The 27,862-nt window shown below is 32.7% G+C and overlaps 1 long non-coding RNA gene across 1 annotated transcript; it reads right to left on the bottom strand.

Annotated features, from left to right (window-relative positions):
- Positions 1-6,753: 6,753 nt before the first annotated feature.
- Positions 6,754-8,446, bottom strand: LOC121231904 (uncharacterized). Its single transcript, XR_005930057.1, has 4 exons — positions 8,284-8,446; positions 7,904-7,984; positions 7,650-7,733; positions 6,754-7,094 (listed from the first exon to the last, which is right to left on the bottom strand). It is a non-coding gene; the product is annotated as an uncharacterized lncRNA (long non-coding RNA).
- Between the last annotated feature and the right edge of the window lie 19,416 nt (positions 8,447-27,862).

Below are 27,862 nucleotides of genomic sequence, written 5' to 3'. Positions count from 1 at the left end.
ATTAACCCTCCCCTTCATAGAATCTTTATAGAGTGATTTCAAGCATGGAAATAATTGAGGTATATCCCTGTTATTAACTCTCATTATTTAGTTTTAGCTCAAATTTGAGTAATAAAATTTAATTATAAAAATATATATTATTAATAGAATAATTTATTTATACTGGTGTAAAACTAAAAAAATACAAATGCAGTAGTGTGCCAGATTTGGCAGTGGCCTTGACTCTCCTTAAAATAGAAATTTTCACTTTTAGCCCATTTATAATTTAAACTCTTTTTTAAACTAATATACAGTAAAATTACATTTCAACCTTCAAAAATGATAAAATTTTAATTTAATCTTTTAAAAATTATAAAGATAAAAGTGATTAAAATGGTGAAATTACATTTTTTGCTATTGCATAAATATACAACTAAATTCCAGCACCTCTCAAAAAAAAATTGACTTCACTCCCATACGAAAAAGTATAAAACTACTTTAATTTTATATTAGTGTAAATTAATCGCTCTCCATTAATATTAATATATTTCATAATATTTTACATATATGGATAGTAAAATAGGCTTGAATGAGACTAAAATTAGATCACGATCCAACCCCACTAGAAGTAGATATACCCTTCATACCTTCTTTATATATTATTATATATCGAGTTTTTCTTATACATAGAAATAATCTTTCCCTTTATTATTGTGTGCAAATAGGAGGCACAGCACAAATCACAAAAGCTTCATACTCCAAAACGTAAAACATAATATTATGTATGTCCATACATACGTATCGCAATGTCGACTCCCAAACAGTCCAAGAATGGTCCCTCTGCACATAGAAAAAAGAATAAAACAATTTATGGAACACAAAGACAACAACATAAAAACAATACAGAATCTTTCTTAAATAAAAATTAAAAAGACTTATCCGCCTAACTACACTCTTGTCAGTCTAAGCCTTTTATTTGTTTTAACTAGAGCCATAGGTCAGAAAAATTATTTTTTAAAAGTTTATTCGGATCCTCTGATCAGTTTCTTTTCGTGTAATTGTAAATTAAAAGCAACAGGACATAAGACTTAATTATAATAATAAATATGTCACTATATATGAGGCATTTCCTAAATATTAAGAAACAGCAGAATTTTTTCCTTGTGTGACTATATTTGCATTTAAATAAGAGATTCGAAGATTGCAGATGATATTTATACTGCAATATACACTTTGAGTTCAGGGAGCTTTCAGAACTGCTGTTGTATTGTAATTTAGCACACTTTCTGACGGTGATGCCTTCCAAAATTGTCATCTAACCTCAAATAGAATATTATCCCTATATAGCCTTTCCTTTTATTTTTATTTACCATATTTCCACCAGGGCTTTCTGTATAATATTCATTGTACGCCATCGTGTGTGATTGATAAGATCAGTCAAAATGATTCTTGTTTCTTTTCGTCATCTTTGATATTCTTTTATAGGGATTTCTTTTTAATTTCATGTTGTATATTTAAAAAAAAGAAAAAAAAACTCCACAATTTATATCTAAATTTGAAATTACAGTATTTTATATTTTTAATCCCCTAAAAATATTTTAAAAAGCTTCACGGATGATTATATGTTATGTGGTCAAATAGAGTCCTAAGTTCATTGAACTATGTTTTGCCTAATTTAATTTGCTCCTAAAAAACCCAATAGGGCGTGAGAACTTTTGAAAGCATTACATAACCCAATCAACTTATTATTTCATATCAAGTTTATTTAATTAAAATGAAAATAAACTCTTATCAATCAAAAGTTAGGGAGGTTTAGAAATATTGGTAAAGATTAAAGCTTTAAATTCTTGAGTGCCTAAATTTAAATTTTATTATATATAATTGTAATGGAAAGATATCTAATTCTATCAAAATATTTTCGACGTATGTGAATTTTAGTCTAACAAATTAATTATAATCCAAATTCATTTTTTAGGTAATAAAAAAAATCATGAGAGACGGCTAACACCTTACTTTAATTAGTAGATATAAATTAATATAAAAGAAAAAAGAAAATATCATAAGAAAGGATACATGATTATATTCAAATATACATGAAAAATATTTAGTACAACATTGGTGTATTTTTTTCACTCCATAAATAAGGTTAAAGGGTAGATAAGTGTCTTAAAAATGTATATTATTTTCTAAAAAAAGATACACGTGTCAATTTTTTAAAAATACTTTTGAGATAAAAAAATATATACTATTAATTGACAAATGCTCACCAAATATTCATAACAAAAGTTATTGGAAAAAATATTATTACACTGTTAATGAAATTTTTAAACTTCACAAATAAGATTAAAATGATGATAAGTGTCCCATAAAATATGTTAAAGTATTAAATATATATATATATAAAGACATATAATAATTTTTTAATTTTATTTATGAAGTTAAAAAATATATATTGTTAATATATTAAATATTAATTCAAAATTATTACTATATCAAATATTAACTCAAAATTATTAATATATCAAAACTTAAATAAATAAGTTATACTTTAATTACGATTATGATGATGCACTAATAAAATACAAATAGCCAAATTCCACCGCTCAAGGGCTAAACCATGAGCTGTGATCCAGTGTGAGCTTGCAAGAAATGATGGTATTGGCTGGATATGGAGGAGATAGACATCAGCCCCATGGGCTGGGCTGGGTTGTTGTGCTTAGTGGTCAGCATTCAGATGATTGATAAATCCACGTGGATGAAAACTGCCAAGCCAATTACATTATTGTTTGGTTAAAATGTGTCTATGTATTGAAAGATTTAGGATTTAGTTTTTATATTTTTATTTTTAAGAATTTTATTTATTTATTTTTAAAATTTTAAAATTTAGATTTAATTATTAATATTGTTATTTTTTTTGGTCATTAAAATTTTAAAAAATATTTAATAATAATGTAACTAAAAAAATAATGTCATAACAAACCTAAAATTAAAAAATAATTTTAATAGTGTTAAAGTTGGACCTGAATTTTAAAATCTGAAAAAATAGAATGACTATATTTTAAGAAATAAAAGTATAGTGATTAAATTTTAAATTTACGAAGAATAAAAAAATTTAACGCATATTAACCTTACTGTTTTCCATGGTACGAAAGGGATCGACTTTTGGCCGGAAGTGGAAGAGGAAGCTGCCTGGATGCTAATTTAGTCATACTTTTGGTTAGGGCAGCTTAATTTCATATAATTCAAGCAATTCATGTCCAAACAAAATTTTAATTATTAAGTTCCCTTACATGGTTTTGGATAGAATTCCATCCAAATCATCCTACAATACAATAAAAAAGCAAATGAGTTCATACCACTACTAGAAGTGTTCTCAGATAAATGTATAAATAATCAATTGAGCAATGTCTTAATATAAGAAACCGGTTCCGAAGCTAGTAATAAACCAGCACACTTGTCCATATGCGTCAATGCTATCACCCTCACATTCAATTTACACATTAATATTTCTATAAACAGCATACTCGAGCACAGCTGATCCAAGATAGTAAAAAAAAGTACAATGCAATCAGATCAAATGCATTATACTGAAGAAATCTTAGGATTAAGTATAAACTAGATTCTGGCCAATATCACACGACATGCTTTTATTGTTGAAGCAAATTGTTAAGGCATGCATTAACGAACGCTATCCACCTATAAATGAAAAGGTATCATAGTCTAATATGATTAATGTCCTTGGAACAATTCTTATCTCATTTTAAGAGAAATCAATGCAAATATGACAAACTCCTAGTTATTAATGACCATAAAGTCTAAAACATCATGGACCCCAAAAGATAATCATTTAACAATTAATTTTCCTAATTATGAGGAGCGGGCAACAAGAATCCAGTCCTCCATATAAGCCTATAGAAGTCATATCACAAGACTCCAAAAGCTTGCAGGTCCTACTCTCTCTCTCTCTCTAGTTAGTGTGACAATACAAATTGATGTACCAATATCAGATGCACTAAACTCGGAAGATTTAATAGCAGTTCTCATAGATGGTGATACTTGCAAACTCAGTCAATGAGAAGAATTCACAGCTGTAGGGTAAGTAATGACAGAATAGAAGCATAAGTTTCTCTAAGATCAACTCCTTATCCAACATCTTCGATTTGTTGGTTTTTAGTCTAAGAAAGAAATCAAATGTGACTTGCTATTTTTATTATTGGTTTTCTAATACTCTTTTTACATTTAAAGTATACACTTTAAATAAGAATATTTACCAACTGCAATTTGATAAGTTGGCAAGTCTAGGCACATGAGATTACTTATTGATTGATTTCTATCTAATCAGCACCATTTATATTAACCTATCAAATTAAAGATAAATAAAATAATCTAATAGCTTTTCTAAACAAGTTAGCTTGTATCAAAAGCTTCGGGATAGTCCACAGCGTAATAGCTTGCATGTTGATTCACAAGACAACTTACGTCTTGTGTATTCGCGAGTCTTATGTATTCAAAAGACTACCTGCTATCAGGAAACTTATCTTCAAGCAATCTTATGTTGCTTACAACAACCATGATTCTGTCATAATATTGTTTGAACAGTTTCAGACTCCTTCATTTTCAAATTCTCAAAATCCCACCACAAGTTGATAATCTGTTGTTGTCTTGTCTTCTCTGTACCTTGAAACTCTTCTTTCAGCTAATCCTAAGCTTGCTTTGGGGTCTCACAAGCCATGATCCTAGTAAAAATAACATCAAAAACACCATTTTGAAGACATGACATCGCCTTGAATTTCTTAGCACTATCATCATTATGCTACCTGCTTTGTGCTATCGTTGGATTAGCTCGCAATGGTGGTGGCTCTACATCTACATTCACAACCTCTCATAAGTCATAAGTTTGTAAGTAGGTCTTTATCTTGACTACCCAAATATGATAGTTTTCACCATTAAAAATTGATGGCGAAAGAGGTGTAAAGCTAGTTGAAGATATTTTTTGCAAAAATAACAAGGAAATAGAGGTTGTTCTTTCTTTCTGTCTTAACAAATCAAAGGCCCTCAAAGATGACGGGCTCTAAATACCAATTGTTGGTTTTTAGCCTAAGAAAGAAAAGATATACATATCAAATTATCAATCAAATATGACCTGTTTTCATTACTAGTTTTTTAATACTGTTTTTACATTCAAAGTATACACTTTAAATAGGAAAATTTATCAACTACAACTTGACAAGTCTAAGTACACGGGATTACTTATTGGCTAATTTCTGTCTAGTTAGCACTATTTATATTAACCTATCAAATTAAAGATAAATAAAATAATCTAACAAATTCTCTAAACAAGTTGACAACTTGTTAACTTGTATCAAAAGCTTCGGGATAGTTCGCAGCCTCATAGCTTGCATGTTGATTTGCAAGACAACTCGGGTCTTGTGTATTCACTCGTCTATTCATATTTGGACAGTCTGCCAAATAGTTCGCCAAAGGTTGTCCACTCGACAGTTTGTCAACTGACAGTCCACCATTCTTCTCACGTTTAGCCTGTTCGCGAGATAACTCATGCCAATGTTGTCCGCAAAATGTGTGAGCTATTGTATGAATGACCATCTCACAACAAGATGACTACTCTCATAGCTTTTCATAAGGTATCATATTTGCCATTGTAAAAATCATCTATCGTCAAATAAAATACAATCCCTAAAAACATAGTTGACTTCCTCAAGAATGTATTTATCTCTGATACAAGGTTGATACCCTTACTTTTGAGCAACTAATTTCATCAATTGCCAAAACTTTTAAGCCTCAAGGCATATCAGCCAAGTTAGTATAAGACCGTATCAAGGGCTTTCTCTCTTTACGTAGGTTGACAAGCTAACCAAAATATTTTCTTTGGAGATTCTTGCTACAACAATATAAATTTAGAACTAAATGTTGCAGCTACACCAATATAATACTTCTAAATTTTGAAGATTCCAGTAGGTGGCAGCTACACCGTCCAAACCCTTAGGTTCTCCATACCATCTTACAATTTGATATAAATTCTTTACCCCCATCGATTCTTATCTTAGGTATATAGATAAAAATCTCAATTCTTGGTCAAATTGAATTATAAATGAACTGGAAAAGTCAATTTTTTTATTTTTTATTTTTGCGGAGATAAGGCATATAAGTTGGTCATTCGAAGAGCCTTTCTAGTTAACATTAACCAAATAACCGGCTTCTATCTTCCACTTAAATTTGATTTAAAAGGTTTATTTTAAGAATTTTCTAATAAAAGAAAAGTCTCATAACCTCTTTATTTGTTTGACTACTTTCAGTAATACTAGAGAATTTCTAAGTATTTGATCATATATATTACAATATTTTATGTTTAATATTTCAAGGATACACACACATATTTATGAATGCAAGTGCTTACAAATGGAGTTGATACCCATGAATGTATAACAACAAATTTTTACCTTGAAAAAAATCTTTTTTTTTAAAAAGAGAAAAAAAGGGGGGGGGGGGAGATTTTCAGTAGCATTAGCATTCCAATGTTTACCACATGTGCTAATATCTTTGGTATACATATTCAACTTCTCTCAGTTAAGGTCCAGGCCCGCATAACTGTATAAAGGTCATTTAGAGTTGCTCACTTCACTTTTAAAAAGAAATACTGAATTTGCAATTCATCATCATGACAAGCATTCAACTGAGATATTATTAGTGTTAAGCCTTACAGTAGTTTAACCAATCATGGAAGTTGCTAAATAAATAAATAAATGATACAAGATGTAAAAGATAAGATACTCACTTCATCTTGCATTCATCCATGCATACGCACATGAGTGCAAGAAAATGGTTGTTTGTTCAATCGTCAACTTGATAATAAGTTTCTATCAATTTATTAACAGAAGATATAAAGCATAAAAAGCTGATTAAATGAGTTAGTAGCTACACCTCATATTCAAAACTGAACCAAAAGAAAAGCAACACTATCCAATTCTCACTGCAAGTGGAATATAATCTTTTGAAACCTGAACAACCATGCCAGATTCAATCAAGTCATGAAGGTGAAACCTCCCATCAAAAGGTGAAAACGGAAGATGCTTCTTCTCCAAGGGGACTAACATCTCCTGCATTTTTAAAAAGAGGAGTTAAAATTAGGCACCTTATGATAAAATCTAAAAAGCACTCTGACTTTGCTAGACTGAAACAGCGTCTATATTATTCAAAGTACTTAATGAAAACCAAATGGTTTAAAAGTTTGGAGGAAATGAAATATATGTAATTCTTATGTAATGTCCACAAGGCTTAATATTACATCCACTTCCTAACTCCGTACTATCTTCTAATTTTATGGAAACCAAATTGTGATTTGTGAAATTAAAAGTTTTGACTATTGCAACCCCAAAATAACATAAAGGTCCAATGAAATTCTGTCTCTAACTTTCTGTTCGACACTTTTTTCTTTTAATGATGAGTTTATATATTTAAATTTCAAAGCACCTAACTCACAATATGCTCAGAACTTCAGGTACAGAAGCAATAAACATATCAAGGATGGACATTCTCCTCACGCTCATAAGAGAATAACTGACCAGATGAGTCACAATATTTGCTTATGAACTAGTAAGGGAAGGGAAATGACATGACATCCCACTACTTAGTAACTAAAAAGGTCTATTTACCTGGGAAAGGCATGTCAGCATTGAACCAATATTTGAAATTGCAAACCAGTACATACTTGGATCAATCAGTGGTACTTGCATTTACTTCAAATTGCAACAGCATTTAAACCCCGGAAAGAAAAGAAAAAAACCTTTTATACCGATACTCGCAATATTAAATTAATGAAGTACTTCGCCAAACTTAAAAATCGTATCGTAGATCAGGAACAATATAACATTCTCAATTTGAAGGTTAAGGAATCAAAGTATCAAACCTCTTACTTCCTATTCACTTGACTTCTGTCCTTTACAGTGCCATACAATTGTGACCGTAAAATGACAGGTTGAATTGTAATCTTGAAACAAAGGCAAATCAGAAACAACTTTTATTAGTTTTTTTTAATGTTGATTTAAAATAACTAATAACGAATTGCATCTGAAATTATGAATTTTGATTGAAAATTTGCTAAAACAAATAAATAATTGCTTTTAGAAGAAAAAGAGGAGAAGTTAAGGAAAAATAGAGAGCTAATTTTATCAATCTGAGGAAACTGAGCTCCATTATTATAAACGCCATCAAAGTATCGTTGTTTGCTCTGCGAAATCAGAAGCAGTCAATATAACATCCGCTAAAATAGGAAGGCGATAATTATACCAGAAATATAAACATAGAGGGAAAATATCGATCAGCATCGCCGTTTTCGGACTCCATCTCTTCTTAATCTTTAATAGAAGATTTCAAGGGGGGGACTAAAAACCCTAAATTTACATATTTAAAATACAATGATATATAACTTTTGGAAGTCTATAATGATGATAAAATTTTAAATCGCGTTTTCATTTTAAAATTTAGGTTAATTTGATTGAGTTTTAATTTAATTTGTATAAATATTGTCGCTAATGTAGAAAGATATAGATTTGAGTGCATTGAAATAAATTATTTTCTTATTTATAGGTTGAATAAAGACTATGAATAATTCTACATATTGTTTCCAAAAAAAATCAAAACTTATAATAGAATTGTTCAAAAAAATTTTATATTAATGTAACTTGAACCAAATCATTATATATATAATATAATAAGACTTTTACATCATTTTTTCGTTATTGGATAATTAAGAATTCGTCATGTATCACCAATTATATAATGGCACATACGCATTTCATTGTCATTAAATCAAAGTTTTTATTAAAATATGAAAATAATTATATATATTTATAGTATTTATTACTATTTTATGCAATATGTGGACATATATTATTACATAAATTTACTTAAATATTCATAACCTATAATAAATTTATATTTTAACGTTGTATTGTTTCTTACTCAATTAGATTTTATTCTTAGTCATATTAGTATAAGTATTGATGGGGAAAAATCTCATTGAAATCTCAACTAGATTACACCTCAATGAGATTTTTTTTTATCATAATTGTGCTGATATTATAACCTGAAACTTTTGATTATCACCGAGAAAATCATACTTTAAGAGTGTATTTGGTTGGATGAAAAGTGGAGGGATGGAATGGTGTGTGGAAAAGTGGAAAGAAAATAAATTTTGAATTTGCTTGGTAGGAAAAAAAAGTGACAGGAAAGAAAATAGGAGAGATGGTCATTTTCCATCCTAATGCATAAAAACCAATGCTTCTAAAGTGGAATGAAGATAGGAGGGAAACTGAAAGAAATGTATATGTTAATTTAAATTATACATTTTTCAAATGTTTTATATTCCTTCCCTCTATTTTTCAACTCTACCAAGCAATGGAGAGAAAGAAAATTACTTTTTCTTTCCATTTTTTATCTTCCCTACCAAACACACCTATGGAAAGAAAAATTATATTTTCATCTTTTTATTTTTCCACCTTTTCAATTTTCTTTCCATTCTATCAAGCAAAGCCTAAATGAGATGGTAGTTGCTTGAGCTCCAAAACCAATGGCTCTTCAATTATTGAAAGCTTTATAACCTTCAAAGGTCCAAAGGCAATCCTAATTGTTCAAACTTGGATATAGACTTTACATGTTTCAAAATTGAGTCTAATGCTTTTATGAATTCTTGAAACTATTTAAAACTTTATCAATTTTAGACAACAAATATGTTTCAAAGAGTTGATAGAAAAAACATTCTCAAAAGACTCATCATTAACCCTATCTAACAAATGAACTAAAAACATTCTTCTGGATCATTTGGATATTTCAAAGATGAAAAAAATATAAAAAGTTGCTTGTTGATCATTTGTAACACCCCTTACCCGTACCTGAGATTGGGACAAGGTACGAGGCATTACCATATACAAACGAGACACTTTTAGAAAATGCGGGTTAGAAAATTTCATTCCAATTTAAAACTGATCAAACAAAATCATATTGTCTCCATTATGGACCTACGAGATCCATATCATACATTAAAAGCGATCTGGGACAAAACCGAGAACTTAAGAAAATTTTATAAAAATTCCTAGGGTTAAGCCTCACACGCTCGTGTAGAGGCAATGCACATGCCCGTGTGCTTGGGAACACGCCCGTGTGCTTGGGAACATGCCCGTGTCCCTTACCCGTGTTGAATTATTGGAATTTATTCTTTATTTCAAACCTACAGGGTTTTCACATAGCCGAGCACACACCCATGTCTCTCACACGGCCTAGACATGCCAGTGTCCAAAAATCTAGACATTCTGTTTATGACGTCATCATTGATCTAGGGGCACACGGCCAAGGCACACGCCCGTGTGATAGGCCGTGTCCTCCACACGGTTAAGACACATGGCTGTGTCTTTGCCCGTGTGTTTACTACCATGCAAACTGACCTAAAAATAAATTCTAGGTGCAGGGGACACACAGTTGAGTGACACGCTCAAGGGGTTGGCCGTGTGTCACACACGACCTAGACAACTGCCCATGTGTCTACCCGTGTGGACCATTTTAAAGGCTATTTTCTCAAGCCTTTGGTCACCCTCAAACATCCATTCACACTCACAAGTTCCTTAAACAACTAACATGGCATAATTGTGCCCTTAAAACCTTCTTGGCCAAGGTCATACATGTTACTACATGTCTCATTTTATCCTATGATAATATTACCCTCTTTGTGTTAGGGTTACCATTTCATCAATCACATATTTTTGTACTTGGCATATTTTATAATTCATGTCCATTATGACCTAAACCATTTCTAAGTGATATGGCCACTTTTCACATATCTATTCGTTGTATAACACAATAGGCATTCACATGAAACATTCAAGCATAACCATGCACATTTAGTAGGTTTACAACCAACATCAAAATGAGGCATATCTCATGAGCATATACAAAATGAACAAGTATATCATTCAAGCCCTTACATTGGCTAGCCAAATGACATATATAATAAAATGACCAAGAATCCTATACATGCCATTATAACAAAATAAAAGTTTCTATATACCCAAGTAAGACAAGTTGATAGTGCTGACAATGCTCCAACCGTTTTCCAATATTCACGAGTCCGCGAGCTCTGTAAGACAAGGAAAAAGAGAGGGGGTGAGCATTTACATGCTTAGTAAGTTCGGATAACGGGAAGGTAAACTCACCGGTTATTTATCATATATCCATAATGGATATTCAATTCAAACATGCATAGTATAATTTCCCTATCACATACACTCAACCATCAAGTTAGTCTCGTACAAGTACATTATAGCATTAGTCTTAGATGAGCTCATCATTTCAAGCATTTCTATTTTTGTTCCTTATTTTAATCCCATTGAGTTTATTGGAATCTCGATGGATATCCCGTTTACTTTCATTTTATGTAAGTGATCATTTCATGTATGCACTCACACGAACCTTGGTTCTTACCGCGAGATTACCAGTTCAGGCTAAATCCCCCGTAACATAAACTCACAGAGCAATGTTAGGATTACCAGTCCAGGCTAAATCCCTTACAATGACTTATACTCCTATGAGTTCGGATATGAATTACCAGTCCGGCTAAATTCAGATCCTAAAACAGATTACTCGTCTAGGCTAAATCCACTACCACACATATTCTTTAGGAGGCTCGATCACTAAAGGAACACCCGTCCGGGCTAGATCCTTTTACCGTCAATTCATTTCGAGAAATCCATCAGATATCCTTTTTATTCAATTGGGATCTTTCGTTCTCTTTTTAAACAATACTACCACATTTCATGAATTACCATGCAATGAATGTCTAAATTTTCATACATTCAAGTATATACATTTAGTGTATATTAAGAGTTTACTTCGAGCTATACGAACTTACCTGGTAATTATTTCGGGTTCGTATTTCGGTTATTTCAAAACTATTCATTTTCCACGGTCGACTTTCGAAATTGGTTCTTTAGGGTCTATATCAGTAACAATAAATTATTAATACCTCACATTGTTCATTTTTGGCTTAAGACTCACCCCGGGCAAAATGACCAATTTGTCCCTGACCTTTCACACTTTTTACAATTTAGTCCTAAGGCTCGTATAATGAAATGCATGAAATTTCTAAGTTACCCAAGCCTAGCTGAATATTTTTCTTGCTTATAGCAGCCCATATTTTCTTCTATCTCACATTTTTACCCCACATTTTATGCCTTTTACAATTAGGTCCATTTAGGTATTTTCATGAAAAATCACTTAGCAAAAGATGTTTATCTAAGATCTAACTTTCATAACCCTCCATAAAATCATCAAAAAACAACCATCACATGCATGGGTCAAATTTCTAACATGAACCCTAGCTTGAAATATGGGTAGAAATAGAGAGAGCATGTTACAAGGATCTAAAAAATACGAAGAACGTTAAAAACGGGGCTAGGGAGCAATTACTATTAAGCTTGAAAATGTTGAAAACCCTAGCTATGGAGACCCTTTAATTTTCGACAGCCATGGAGAAGAAATGGCTGAATTTTGCTTCCTTTTTCCCTTTTTATTAATTTTATTACCAAATGACCAAAATGCCCTTCCTTAATAACCTTTCAAAATTTTCCATGCATGCCCATTTTGTCCAAAAACTTAGAAATTGGGAAAATTGCTATTTAAGGCCTCCTAATTAATAATCCATAGCAATTTCATACTAATTGCTTCTAAAACTCAAATTTTGCTATTTATTCAATTTGGTCCCTAATTTCCAATTGGACACCTTATACTTAAAATTTCTTCATGAAAATTTAACACATGCTTACTTTCATATCCTAGACCTCATAATAATCATAAAAAAATATTTTAATGTCTGATTTGTGGTCCCAAAACCACTATTTCGACTAGGCCTAGTTTTGGGATGTTACATCATTAATCCTCATTATAAGTTTACTTCCTACACATTAATTAGTACTCTTCTAGTTACAAGGAATGGCCTGCCAATAATAAATGGAACCTCTCAATCTTCCTCCATATCTAGAATGGTGAAATTTGTCAAACAGATAAGCTTATCACACAGAGCTTTATTAGCAATTTGTGGTATGACTAATGTAGGCATAATATCCCCTGTATCTAACTTCCAAGCTATAGGGAAGGGCATTAAGTTTGTAATTGTAACACCCCTAGCCAGTATCCGTCGCCGGATTAGGCTACGAGACATTACCGATCATGTCACAACTCAGACAAACAAGCATTTCACTTTATAGATTGAATTTACACTTTATGCATATACATAACATATGTCACATCATTAACGAATATTAGACCTTATTATATATATTTATTTACATCCATTTGAAAATATGTAATTTATTAATGGTTTAATAAATAACCAGCATATAACAGATGCAACATGTTTCACCAACTCAACTTAACCAATTTTCGGACATAATGACAACTCAATATCAAAACATGTGAAATTCATTATATTTCCAATATGACATTCAAGCTTGTTAACTACACCTGTTTAAGCTTATAATAAACCAATTATAACATATTACATAATTTAATAAGCAATCACGTATACATATCTAATACATTATAACTTGGCCGAATATGCTATTAATGTACGCATTTTATCCTGAAAATAAAGACTACATGATGTGATCCGGCTCGGGTAGATGAGTCGAATTCACGTAGTTGCCCGATCGTAGTTCGAGAGAGTCGTTCGTGCTTCGGGTTTTAGAACTAGAAGTGAATGAATTAACTCAATAATTCAACACATTGATTGAATTAAGTGCATGCACAAAGGGGAGAACGAATTTACTAGGTTCATGCTGCCATTTATGAACTTACATGCCATTAAAGTGTTTAATTATGAAGATACATGTTCCATACAAGTGCATGAACGTCCCAAGGAGATGAATGCAACCTTTTGGTGCACATACAAGTCACTTGAAGCCTTTCTTTATGACTAAGCATTCATGCACAAACCAAGGGGGAAGAAAGTGTCCATCCAGCTAGTGCATGAATCTGCCGAATTTATGAACTATTTCAATACATTAGTGTGAACGTTTTTATTATTGTGTGAACACCTAGATGCCGAATTTGAATGGTCACCTATGTGCCTATAAATATTTGTTTTCTTTCATTTGTAAAGGACTTTTGCTAAAATTGTCAATTCAACATGTGTGTTTAAACTAGTGAAATATAATTCGTGTGGTGAGTTGATTATATCTTCTTCTAATATGTTGCTTGTTGGAATTCCTAATCAAGTTCGTGTGTTCAAGCCTGGTATTTGCTACATGAATTCATTTTATGGAAACATTAAGCACTTGGCATCATTTGCATTCAAATTATGTTTGCTTGATGTTCAAACTTTTGATAAGAAGGTGAAATTCAATGATTTGGGTTTCAATTTTGATTCATTTACTAATCACCTTGTTTGGCCACATCTGAAATTTTCGTTCCATTTTGATAAGGTAAGATTGACTTATGCTTTGGGACTTGAATCAAATTTCAACGATGATTTATTTTTTTCTTTTCAGTCTATACCTCCTATTGAAACTAACCTTTTACATTTTTGTGAATGTAACCCTTTAAAAAGCACGAGCTGTCATGGTGCTTCGTCACCAACCCAAGTTGATCGAGGTAAAAGGTTTGTTTTACATTATTTGTCCGAAGAGAGAAGATTTATCTTGTTTGAAAAAGGTAAAACCGATCCTAAATTTTCTTCTCTTCAAGATCGACAGGGTAAAGTTTATGAAAATTTTCAAATACCTTTACTCTATTCGAATGTTGTTGAAAATCTTTTTGATGGTTTGATGTTTGGAAATTGTTTGTACCTTGTTGTGATTGATTGTTGTCTTTGGCCTAGTAGTGATCCGTTTGTGTTGGAAATTGACTACACAAATCATGTTGTTAATAAGCAAAAGAGTGATTTAGTTTCCAATTGGCCATGGTACACTTTGCGTGTACATTCCCATGCATTGTTATTTTTGAATAAACATATTGAAATGTTTTGGATGAGGAATAATGTGTTTAAGTGCCTGCCATCGTTTACAACCAATTATCCCTTGATCCAACTTAGTCTTCATGTTGGCAACGATGGTCTAACGAAACTCTTTGATAAATTTACGTATGCTTGCTTTGTCCAATTGAGATTTTTGGCATATGTTCGATTGAATGAATTTTTTATGAACTATCGAACACATTTGAATCTGACTCCTTTGAGTTTCTTTTTATTGGCTGTGGTAAGAATTTTTCAGGTTTGTGTGACATCTTCCATCCCATTTGACCGAGGAAAACCATGCATGAGTCAAAGTTCTCCCATGGACAAACGGCTTGACTTGAGGACAAGTCGCCTAAAAGAGGGGGGAATGATACGAGCACGCCCCGCGAACTTCATCGAACAAGTCTGTCAAGCCGAGCATTGACATGTTGGCAAGCTGATCCCAGCTCGTTTCCAGCTCCACGAGCTCCGTCCAGCTCAAATCCAGCTTATTCGAGCTCGATCCAACTTGCCTGAGCTAAATCGAGCTCACTCCTAGCTCATATTCAGCTCACGAGCTAAACCTTAGCTCAACTTCAGCTTAGGAGTTTAGCCTCAGCTCAACTTTAGCTCACGAGCTAAAGCTTAGCTCATTTTAGTTTAAACTCGGTTTTGTCTTTAATACATTAAATAAAAATTTGCATATATTCATTTAAGCATTAAACTTGTCTTATATTAATATTTGTTATTAATATGTCATTGTCATTATATAAATTGATTATGTTCACATAGCCGAATTAATGCATGACATTAATGTGTTCACATCATGCCGAATTTATGAGTGTTCATGAGATGTCTTAATGACTTGTTTATTTCATGTAGGTACATTCCTTTGGACGGTAAAATGTATGAATGAAGAAACATCTCTTTTGGGCATTCCACACTCATGAATGAAGAAGTATTAAATGCTGGTGCATGTACGGCTAGATGCAATGTTTCTACAAATTCATGCATGTGTCGAATGCATGTATGGACATTAAAGGCTAGTCCATGAATGGATTAAATGCATGGGATGATAGAATGCATGAATGGCTTAAGTGCATGTATGGTGGTTGTCTCCTAACTTTCCAAGGCACTTATTCGGCCAAGAAGTAGCTACTAACTAATTCTATGTTGACCATAGAGCTCCTTGAACATGTTCACACTTTGAATTGACCTATAGGCTACTACACATGCATGGATGGGTTCAAGAACGTCCAAGTGAAGGAATTAAATCAATAATTCAACACATTGATTGAATTAAGTGCATGCACAAAGGGGAGAACGAATTTACTAGGTTCATGCTGCCATTTATGAACTTACATGCCATTAAAGTGTTTAATTATGAAGATACATGTTCCAAACAAGTGCATGAACGTCCCAAGAAGATGAATGCAACCTTTTGGTTCACATACAAGTCACTTGAAGCCTTTCTTTATGACTAAGCATTCATGCACAAACCAAGGGGGAAGAAAGTGTCCATTCAGCTAGTGCATGAATCTGCCGAATTTATGAACTATTTTAATACATTAGTGTGAACGTTTTTATTATTGTGTGAACACCTAGATGCCGAATTTGAATGGTCATCTATGTGCCTATAAATATTTTTTTTCTTTCATTTGTAAAGGACTTTTGCTAAAATTGTTAATGAACATTTGTTCTTGTGAGGTTGCTTCCTCTCATATCTCGTACAAGTTTCGAAAGACTTATCTGGCTTGTGCTAGTGGCGTCAATCGTCTTGTTTGAACTTATCACCAATCTTGGTGTGGTGTTCACCTATCCATCTATCCATCTTTTCACCTTAACAATATAGTAACAATATAGGAACCGGGGTGACACTTCTTAGTGTTGAATCATTCCTGACGTTAAGTTCGTTTTCCATTCCTATCCTTCGAATTATTTTCTTGTTATTCCAAACCGAGCCATTTAACCATCATCCATCTTTGCTACTAAATCAAACCTATTACTAAATTCACCCTACTTTGAAACCTTCCACTTACCCGTATCTTTTCATTCACTTCTAGTTCTAAAACCCGAAGCATGAACGACTCTCTCGAACTACGATCGGGCAACTACGTGAATTCGACTCATCTACCCGGGCCGGATCACATCACTACACTTAGCATTAATTACATATTAAGCAACCGACCAATATGTTCATGCAATACATGCAATACCTACTATTTAACAACCGAATAATTTAAGCTAGCATACATTCAACCATCACTTTATTTATCACATTACATATTTCCATTATTAACTAACTAATATACCAAATATATATATTACGCTATAATTCTATCATAGCCAAACTCTATTACCTAGTATTACATACATATACATAGTTTCCATTATCATTTACCAACAATCAAACTCATAAAGATGTTTTAACCAAAGACCTGTAAATCAAGACTAAACATAGTAAACAAATTCTCATATATACCTTGTAATAGTATGAAACACATCCAAAGCAATCAAACATACTTATGACCGATTTTTACTATGTCACATACAAGGTCATAACCAACCTGAATATACAATCATATAATACAATTTTTTAAGTATTCATAGCACACGACATCTTGAGAAAAATAGACTTAAACCATAACTATACCAAAACTAAATTCAAGCAAAATAATTAAGCCATTTTCGCATGGCTAATATTAATTCATTTTCAAAATAACTAATTCCAAAGCTAGCCTATACATGCCATAATTTAAGTTTAGCATATAAGGTACCAAAACGGTAGATAGTGTGATGAACTTGGCTGACAGAGTCCCCGAGCTTGTAGCTTGACTCCAAATATATAAAACAAAGACAGATATACACATAGTAAGCTATTTAAGCTTAGTAAATCATAAGTAAAAAAACAAACCGATAATATAATCAACTTAATTTAACCAAATTTCAATATCATTAACAAGCTTATTCTCAACTTACATCTTTAATAATAATATACCAAACACATATATCTATTACCTTGGTCGAATATTCACAAAGTTAAATCATAAAACCATTGCTCAATTTTCAAAAGCCAAAATGTCTTAATATAATCAACATACACTTACTCAATTATACAAGTTCAAGAACCATAATTTAATATCACGTACATATACCTCTCTTATGCCCGAATATACATGATCACTTATATATGCATATCCAAAACTTAATTCCATAATATACATACCATTTGTTCAAAGCCGAATACACTTATTTAATTTATGTATATTTAACCTTGCATCACATATAACTTGTTAACTTTCAAGTCACATACATGCCTTATTATCGATAGCTAACAAGCTAAATCATACTTGGCCTTTTAGCCCATTTTACACATTCGATCACGATTACCTTTGCCCGATGAACCATTCAGAGTTGGATAGGACACTCGGATAATCACATAAATCGTACAATGCCCTAGTGCATCTTGCAATTTCTTTCAAAACTGCGATGTAAACCTTGGATCTCTATCCGAAACAATAGATATAGGCACACCATTAAATCTCACAATCTGAGAAACATACAATTCAACTAGCTTACCCAGTGAGTAGTCTGTACGTATCGGTACAAATGATTTGATTTAGTCAATCTATCCATAAAAACCCAAATTGCATCCTTCTTGCTCGGTGTCAACGGTAAACCAGATACAAAATCCATCGTGACTCTATCCCACTTCCATTCCGGCATCATGATAGGCTGAAGTAATCCTGAAGGCACCTGATGTTCAGCTTTTACTTGTTGACAGACTAAACATCTTGCAACAAAGTCAGGAACGTCTCGTTTCATACCATGCCACCAATAAAGTTGATTCAGATCATTATACATCTTTGTACTACCTGGGTAAACAGATAACCGACTACTATGAGCTTTATTCAAAATTTTCTGAATCAACTCTGAATTCCTCAGAACGCATATTTAGTTTCTGAATCTCAAACAGTCATCAGCATTAACTCTGAATTCTGAATCAACATCCGTCTCACACTGAGCTCATTTTGCGATCAACTCATTATCGACCTTCTATGCATCACAAATTTGTTGAATAAATAATGGTCTTGCTTTCAATTCAGCTACTATAGAACCATCACCAGACATAGCCATATACGCATTCATTACACACAAAGCAAACAGTGATTTCCGGCTTAAAGCATCAACAACAACATTAGCCTTTCCTGGGTGATAGTCAATCACAAGCTCGTAGTCTTTTAGCAATTCTAACCGTCGACGTTGTCTCAAATTCAGATCTTTCTGAGTCATCAAGTATTTTAGGCTTTTATGATCAGAATAAACATGACATTTCTCACCGAACAGATAGTGACACCAAATTTTCAATGCGAACACAATGGCTGCGGATTCTAGGTCGTGTGTCAGATAGTTCTTTTCATGTGGCTTCAACTATCTTGAGGCATAAGCTATAACTTTGCCTTCCTGCATCAAAACATAGCCCAAACCATTCAAGGATGCATCACTATAAATAACAAATTCTTTACCCGATTCTGGTTGAACTAGCACTAGAGCTTCAGTCACCAAGGCTTTCAACTGATCAAAGCTTTTCTGGCACTTTTTTGACCACTCGAATTTGACATCCTTTTGCAATAGCTTCATCATCAGAGCTGCAATCATAGAGAAACCTTTCACAAACTGCCTATAATAACTAGCAAGTCCTAGAAAGCTTCGAACTTCAGAAACATTCTTAGGTGGTTTCCAATCAAGTATAGCTAAAATTTTACTTGGATCAACCCGAATACTTGATGTTGATACTACATGACCCAGAAAACTGACTTCACTTTACCAGAACTCACATTTACTTAATTTTGCATACAGCTGCTTATCTCGCAAGGTCTGAAACACAAGTCTCAAATGTTCGGCATGTTCAGCTTCATCACGAGAGTAGATCAAAATGTCATATATAAACACAACCACAAATAGGTCCAGATACGGTCTGAAGGTCCGATTCATCAAATCCATGAAAACAGTAGGTGCATTAGTAAGTTTGAAAATCATAACCAAAAACTCATAGTGTCTGTACCTCGTTCTGAAAGTAGTTTTTGGTACATCGGAGTCTTTAACTCGCAACTGATAGTAGCCTGACCTTAAATCTATCTTCAAAAATACTGTAGGCCCTTTCAGTTGATCAAACAGATCATCAATCCGTGGAAACGTATACTTATTCTTTACAGTCACTTTATTGAGCTGTCTATAATCGATGCACATTCTCATAGTTCCGTCTTTCTTTTTCACAGACAACATAGATGGACCCCGTGGAGAGAAACTTGATCGCGCGAAAACTCTACCTGCCAATTCTTGCAACTGAGCTTTCAATTCTTTTAATTCAGTAGGCGCCATTCTACATAGAGCTATGGATATTTAAGTCGTCCCAGGTATTAAATCAATACCAAACTCTACTTCCCGAATTGGTGGCAAACCTGGTAATTCTTCAGGAAACACATTTGGATACTCACATACAACAGGTACTGATTCAATGTTCCTTTCGGCCACTTTATTTTCAAGCACATATGTAAAGTAAGCCTCACAGCCTTTTCTCACATATTTCTGAGCTAACATCGAAGAAATCACTACTGGTAACCCCTTAAAATCACTAGATTCAATCCAAACAATCTCATCATTTTGACTCCGTAGATCAATGGTCTTTCTCTTACAATTCACAACAGCATCATGTAATGTCAACCAATCCATACCCAGAATTATGTCGAACTTACCAAACGGTAGCAACATCAAGTCAGTCGGAAAGCACTGATTTCGAACCATCAAGGGACAATTCTTACACACTTTGTCAACCATAACACACCGGCCCAAAGGGTTTGACACTCTAATCACAAACTCAGTAGACTCAACAGGTAGAGTCTTGCTGAATACTAATGTCTCACACACATAATAATGAGGAGAACCAAGATCAATCAAAGCAATTACATTAGTATCATAAAGAGTGAATGTACCAGTAATAACATTTGAGGATGAAGCCTCCTTTCGCGCGCAAATGGCATAGGCTCTGGTAGGTGCATGAGCCTCAGATCTGGCTACTGTATCTTCATTTCCTCTCTGACTGCCGCTCGTATTACTTGTATTTATTGGTGGCCTACCCCGTGTCTCAGTATTACCCGATCTTGTGTTTTGCACTGGATTCTCTTTAGCTAACCTTAGGCAATCTCGAATATAGTGATCTGTCGATCCACATTTAAAACAGGCCCGATCATGCAATCTGCAACTGCCGGGATGTCGTTTACCACAGTGTTTACACTCAGGTTGATTTGATTTGACATAACCCACACTGGCTAGTGAGGTAGCTCTCTAACTCACCGGTGGTTTGCTCTGGTCTCGTCGAGAATAACCTGAAGTGGCTTTTGAACGACTAAAATCATCTCAAAATTTCTTTGGTGCCGACTGGATTGACCTTTGTGAATGATTTCTTACGTGAGTCTTTAGCTTCACAACCAGCTTTTTTTTTCTCTTTCCCGAGCTCTTTATCTTTACAAGCTCGCTCAACAAGTACCACGAACTCTTTTATCTCAAGTATGCCAAGTAACAATTTAATATCTTTATTCAATCCATCCTTAAATCTTTTACACATTTTGGCTTTGGTAGAAACTTACTCTTGGGCATACTGACTGAGTCTCACGAATTTTTGCTCATACTCTGTTACGGTCATCCAACCCTGTTTTAGCTCTAGAAATTCTTTACGCTTCTGATCAATAAATTTCTGGCTAATATATTTCTTATAGAACTCAGTGTGAAATAATTCCCAGGTTACCCGCTCTCTCAGAACCGCTGATACTAGAGTATTCTACTAGTGATATGCTGTGTCTCGAAGCAAGGATATGGCACATTTCAAACATCCATCTGGGGTACAGGACAACTCATCAAACAGCGGATAGTATTATCAAGCCATAACTCAGCCCGCTCATCATCATCATCATCTATAGCTTTAAATTCTTCAACCCCATGTTTTCTGATTTTATCATCAGGTAGCTTATACAATCTCAACGGATCACTTACTTGAGGTACCACAGGCATCGAAGATGGATCAATCGGGGTGGAGGTTGTTGTGCAGCCGGGTTAGTCTGAATATATTGAGTAAACCAATCATTCATCATTTGATAAAAGGCTTGTCTAGCCTCTCCTTCCTGGTTATTTGAAATCGGTCGAGAATCAACCGGTGCTGTCCCTTGCATGGGAGCAGGCGCTACACTCTTGACATCATCAGCTACAGCTCTGTCGGGATCCATTTACTATATGAAAACACATTTCAAATGTCAAAAGTCATCACACTATCGCAGTATATAATTATGACATTATAGCTAAACTCACACACGCTACGTAGTCCTAGAACCGACTAAACCGTAGCTATGATACTAATAAAATGTAACACCCCTAGCCAGTATCCGTCGCCGGATTAGGCTACGAGACATTACCGATCATGTCATAGCTCAGACAAACAAGCATTTCACTTTACAGATTGAATTTACACTTTATGCATATACATTACATATGTCACATCATTAACCGAATTTTAGACCTTATTATATATTTATTTACGTCCATTCAAAAATATGTAATTTATTAATGGTTTAATAAATAACCAGCATATAACAAATGTTACATGTTTCACCAACTCAACTTAACCAATTTTCAGACACAATGACAACTCAATATCAAAACATGTGAAATTCACTATATTTCTAATCTGACATTTAAGCATGTATAACTACATCTGTTTAAGCGTATAATAAATCAATTATAACATATTACATAATTTAATAAGCAATCACGCATACATATCTAATACATTATAACATGGCCGAATATGCTATTAATGTGCGCATTTTATCCTGAAAATAAAGACTACACTTAGCATTAATTACTTCTTAAGCAACCGACCAATATGTTCATGCAATACATGCAACTTCTACTATTTAACAACCAAATAATTTAGGCTAGCATATATTCAATCATCACTTTATTTATCACATTACATATTTAAATTATTAACTAACTAATATACCAAGTATATATATGTATATATATTATGCTATAATTCTATCATAGCTGAACTCTACTACCTAGGATTACATACATATACAAAGTTTCCATTATCATTTACCAACAATCAAACTCATAAATATGTTTTAACCAAAGACCTGTAAATCAAGACTAAAAATAGTAAACAAATTCTCATATATACCGTGTAATAGTAAGAAACACATCCAAAGCAATCAAACATACTTATGACCAATTTTTACTATGTCACATACAAGGTCATAACCAACCTTAATATACAATCATATAAACAATTTTTTAAGTATTCACAGCACACGACATCTTGATCAAAATAGACTTAAACCATAACTATATCGAAACTAAATTCAAGCAAAATAATTTAGCCATTTTTGCATGGCTAATATACATTCATTTTCAAAATAACTAATTCCAAAGCCAGCCTATACATGCCATAATTTAAGTTTAGCATATAAGGTACCAAAACTGTAGATAGTGTGATGAACTTGGCTGACAGAGTCCCCGAGCTTGTAGCTTGACTCCAAATCTATAAAACAAAGATAGATATACACATAGTAAGCTATTTAAGCTTAGTAAGTCATAAGTAAATAAACAAGCCGATAATATAATCAACTTAATTTAACCAAATTTCAATATCATTAACAAGCTTATTCTCAACTTACATCTTTAGTAATAATATACCAAACACATATATCTATTAACTTGGTTGAATATTCACAAAGTTAAATCATAAAACCATTGCTCAATTTTCAAAAGCCAAAATGTCTTAATATAATCAACATACACTTACTCAATTATACAAGTTCAAGAACCATAATTTAATATCACGCACAGATACCTCTTTTATGCCCGAATATACATGATCACTTATATATGCATATCCAAAAATTAATTCCGTAATATACATACCATTTGTTCAAAGCCGAATACACTTGTTTAATTCATGTATATTTAACCTTGCATCACATATAACTTGTCAACTTTCAAGTCATATACATGCCTTATTATCGATAGCTAACAAGCTAAATCATACTTGGCCTTTTAGCCCATTTTACACATTCGATCACGATTACCTTTGCCCAATGAACCATTCAGAGTTGTATAGGACACTTGGATAATCACATAAATCGTACAATGCCAACGTCCCAGACGTGGTCTTACATGTAGCTTCATATCGATGCCGCTGTCGCAAACGGGGTCTTCCTCGTAAACACATATCAGAATCACAAATCAATGCCATGGTCTTACTCACACACATATACCGGAATCCTATGTCATGGCATATGTATCCTAGCTATTCCTAAGGTTCATACGGTGCTTTCAGACGTCGTAACTCGATCGAAACTAATGCTCGTACATGATTACCAAGCTTATACATATTCGGCAATTGCATTTATAATATCATATATTTCAATTCAGCATCTATAATTTACATTTAATTAAAAATTAAATACGTCTATTTGCTTATAAACTTACCTCAGACGTCGTAAAACAGGAAGGGGCTGCTAGTCGACAACTTTCGTTTTTCCCCGGTCCAAATATGATTTCTTTGGTTCTTGATCTAAACATATTCAAATTAAGCTTATTCAAACATATTTTCATTTAATTTAGTCCAAAAACACATAAATGGGAAAATTACCATTTTACCTCTGACATTTACAATTTTTACAATTTAGTCTCTACTGCACAAAACACAAAATACACAAAATTTCAAAGTGCCCAAGTCAGGCCGAATGGTACCCATATCTATAAAAGCCCATATATTTCATTAATTTCACATTTTAGTCCCTCAAATTATTATTTTTGCAATTTAGTCCTAAATACTCAAAATCATCAAAAACTGCACTACAAAATATGTTAATCTAAAACATATCTTTCATATTTTATCATCAAACAACAAAAAGCACAAGTTATCAACAAGGGCATAACTCAAAATATTCATCAAAATAAAAAATTAAAGCTTGGGTCTTGAAGGTTACTAAACAGCAATCTCAAAACTTAGAAATTATTAAAAACCGAGCTGAATACTTACCTTTGATTGAGCTCAAAACCACCTGACCCCTAGCTTCCTTTCTTTTATTTTTCTTTTATTAAGTTTCGGCTATGAAGAATATGAACACTCAAATGACTTTATTTTTTTATGTTTTATGTTATATTATAACATATAATAACTTAATGTTTAATTTACTTATATACCCATAATAATATAATATTAAAACCATGTAACATATGTATGATACCATCCCACTTATGAATTAATGGGATATTTACAACATAAATGCCCCAACTTAGAAAGCCACTAACAATTTGGCCCTTATGCTTTAAACTATCAAGTTTTCAATTTACGCGATTAAGTCTTTTTATTTAATCGGATACCTAAACGACAAAATAAAATCACGAAAAATTCACAGATATAAATTCACACAAAATAAACATAGAAAGTAATTTTAAATATTTTTTTGACTCGAATTCGTGGTCCCGAAACCATCATTCTGATTAGGGTCTAATTCGGGCTGTTACATTAATGGCCCGTTTTGCAATGGTATTGGTGGTTTTCAAATCTCATTTCTGATGATCGAGTCTATAAATATTATTTTTTAATACTTTTGAGTCTTATTTCGCGATATATTGAACTACAATCTAGTAATTTTATTGAATTGATATTTATTTAGAATACAAGGATTAAATCGTAAAAGTAGTAAAAGTTCAATCGCTATGAAGTTTTAATTAGCTAGAGGACCAATTAAGCAATTAGAAACTTTAGTTTAAATAGTTAGTAATAATTAAAATTTTAAAATTATCTACTATCATGCCAAATTTATGTTAAATACAATCAACCTATATACATGCTCCTAACCAATCACTTGTATTTCTACAAGCTCAAGCACACAATTGACAATAAAAATTAAATGAAAAACATAAAAATTGAAACAAATTTTCTATGTTACCCCCCACATTTTAGATAACACATTGTCCTCAATGTGTAGCCCAAAAAGGATAAGGAAAGAATTTACCCGATTGATCGTGGTCGTAATAGCCCGTTTTTAGGTCAAATTGGAACTGTGATTTTGGGACCACAAATCTGAAGTCAAAATACTTATTTTATTATTTTAATAAGGTCTAAAATATGATATAATAATTATGTGAAAGTTTAGTAAAAAAAAATTACCGTTTAAATGCTTAATTCGGTAAAAAGGACTAAATCACGTAACGTATAAAAGTTGAGTTCTATTGTTAATAGGTATTAAATATCTATGATTTATTAATATGAAAGTCCTTATAATTTTATTTAACCATAATTTAAGTTAGTGGAAATTTATGTCCATGAATTATATGATATATTAAGTTTAATTATAAGGTTATAACGGTAATTTATGTATTAAGTTTATATTAATAAAACAAAAATTAAAATCATGTTTTTCTATCCATCTTATTGTCGAAAGTTGAGAAAGAAATAAATGTTTTTAAGCTTCCATGGGTTTCGGCAACATCAATTTTGATTAAGGTACGGTTTTAGCTCTGTTTGAAAAGATTTCTACGTTTTTGAGCTCGTCCCAGCTTAATCTAGCTAGCTCGTACCTTCGTTTTTGAAAATGTTATAGATTTTGAGATATGCCATTGTTGAATACTTGAGTATTTTGAAGTTTCTTGTTAGATTATTGATGGTTGTTAATAGTTATACAAGTTTTATAAAGTGATTTTTGACAAAAATGAGAATTAGTGATTAAATTATGAAAGATAAAAATGTTGTGGTTGAAAATGTGAATAAAATGAAAATATTGGTTAATATGAATCCCATTGAAATTTGGCTACCTTGGGTTAGGGCTTAATTGTGCAATTTTGCATTTTTATGTGTTAAGGACTAAATTACAAAGTGGTCAAAAGTTTAGTGTAAATTTATAATTTAGCCAAAACAAATGTTTTAGGCTAAATTGAATTGAATGAAAGTTTGAATGAGTTAATTTGATATCATATAGATCAAGATAAGAAAATATCAAAATTAGATCAGAGGAAACGAACGATAGGCGAGTAGACAACGGTTATACGAGCAAATACGAGGTAAGTTCCTTAAGGTATCGATCCTTCGCGATTAAATAAACCACCTGTTGATAGAATTTAAAAACACGGAGCTGAGGAATTTAGAGCCACTACTAATGATGACCCTGAGAGGGTTGAATTTTGGCTTGAGAGCATGATTCGGGTGTTCGATGAATTGTCCTATACACCCGAAGCATGTATGAAGTGTGTTGTATCATTGTTGAAAGATACTGTGAATAAGTAGTGGAATACTTTGATATCCGTAGTTCTGCCAGAGCAAGTCACTTGGGATTTCTTTCAAGTTGAATTTAGAAAGAAATATATTAGCCAAAGGTTCATTGATTAGAAGAGAAAAGAATTTCTTGAATTGAAGTAGGGCCGTATGTTAGTTATAGAATATGAACGAGAGTTTGTACGACCCAACAAATGTGTTGGTGAATGTGTTTCTTCTGAAGCTATAATGTGTAAAAGATTCGAGGATGGATTGAATGAAGAAATCAAAGTGTTGGTTGGAATTCTTGAGCTTAAAGAGTTTGTTGTTCTGTTTGACTGAGCCTGTAAAGCCGAAGAGCTTTGTAAAGAGAAAAGAAAAGTCGATTCTAAGGCTAGAGAGTCTAGAAAAAGATTTATAGGAAATTCGTATCAGTCAGCATCAAAGAAATTTAGAGAATATCATCCTCGTTTTACAGCCTCTGCGGGAATTTCTATCAGAGATAGAAATGTGAGACAATCAAGTTCAAAACCTTAGGCGACATCTGTGGCCAGTGTGGGAAGTGTTAG

This window comes from Gossypium hirsutum, chromosome A07 (assembly GCF_007990345.1).
Source record: "Gossypium hirsutum isolate 1008001.06 chromosome A07, Gossypium_hirsutum_v2.1, whole genome shotgun sequence".
Lineage (NCBI taxonomy): Eukaryota > Viridiplantae > Streptophyta > Magnoliopsida > Malvales > Malvaceae > Gossypium > Gossypium hirsutum.
The sequence above is the reverse complement of the archived record's forward strand: the minus strand, read 5'-3'. Positions and strand labels throughout refer to the sequence as shown.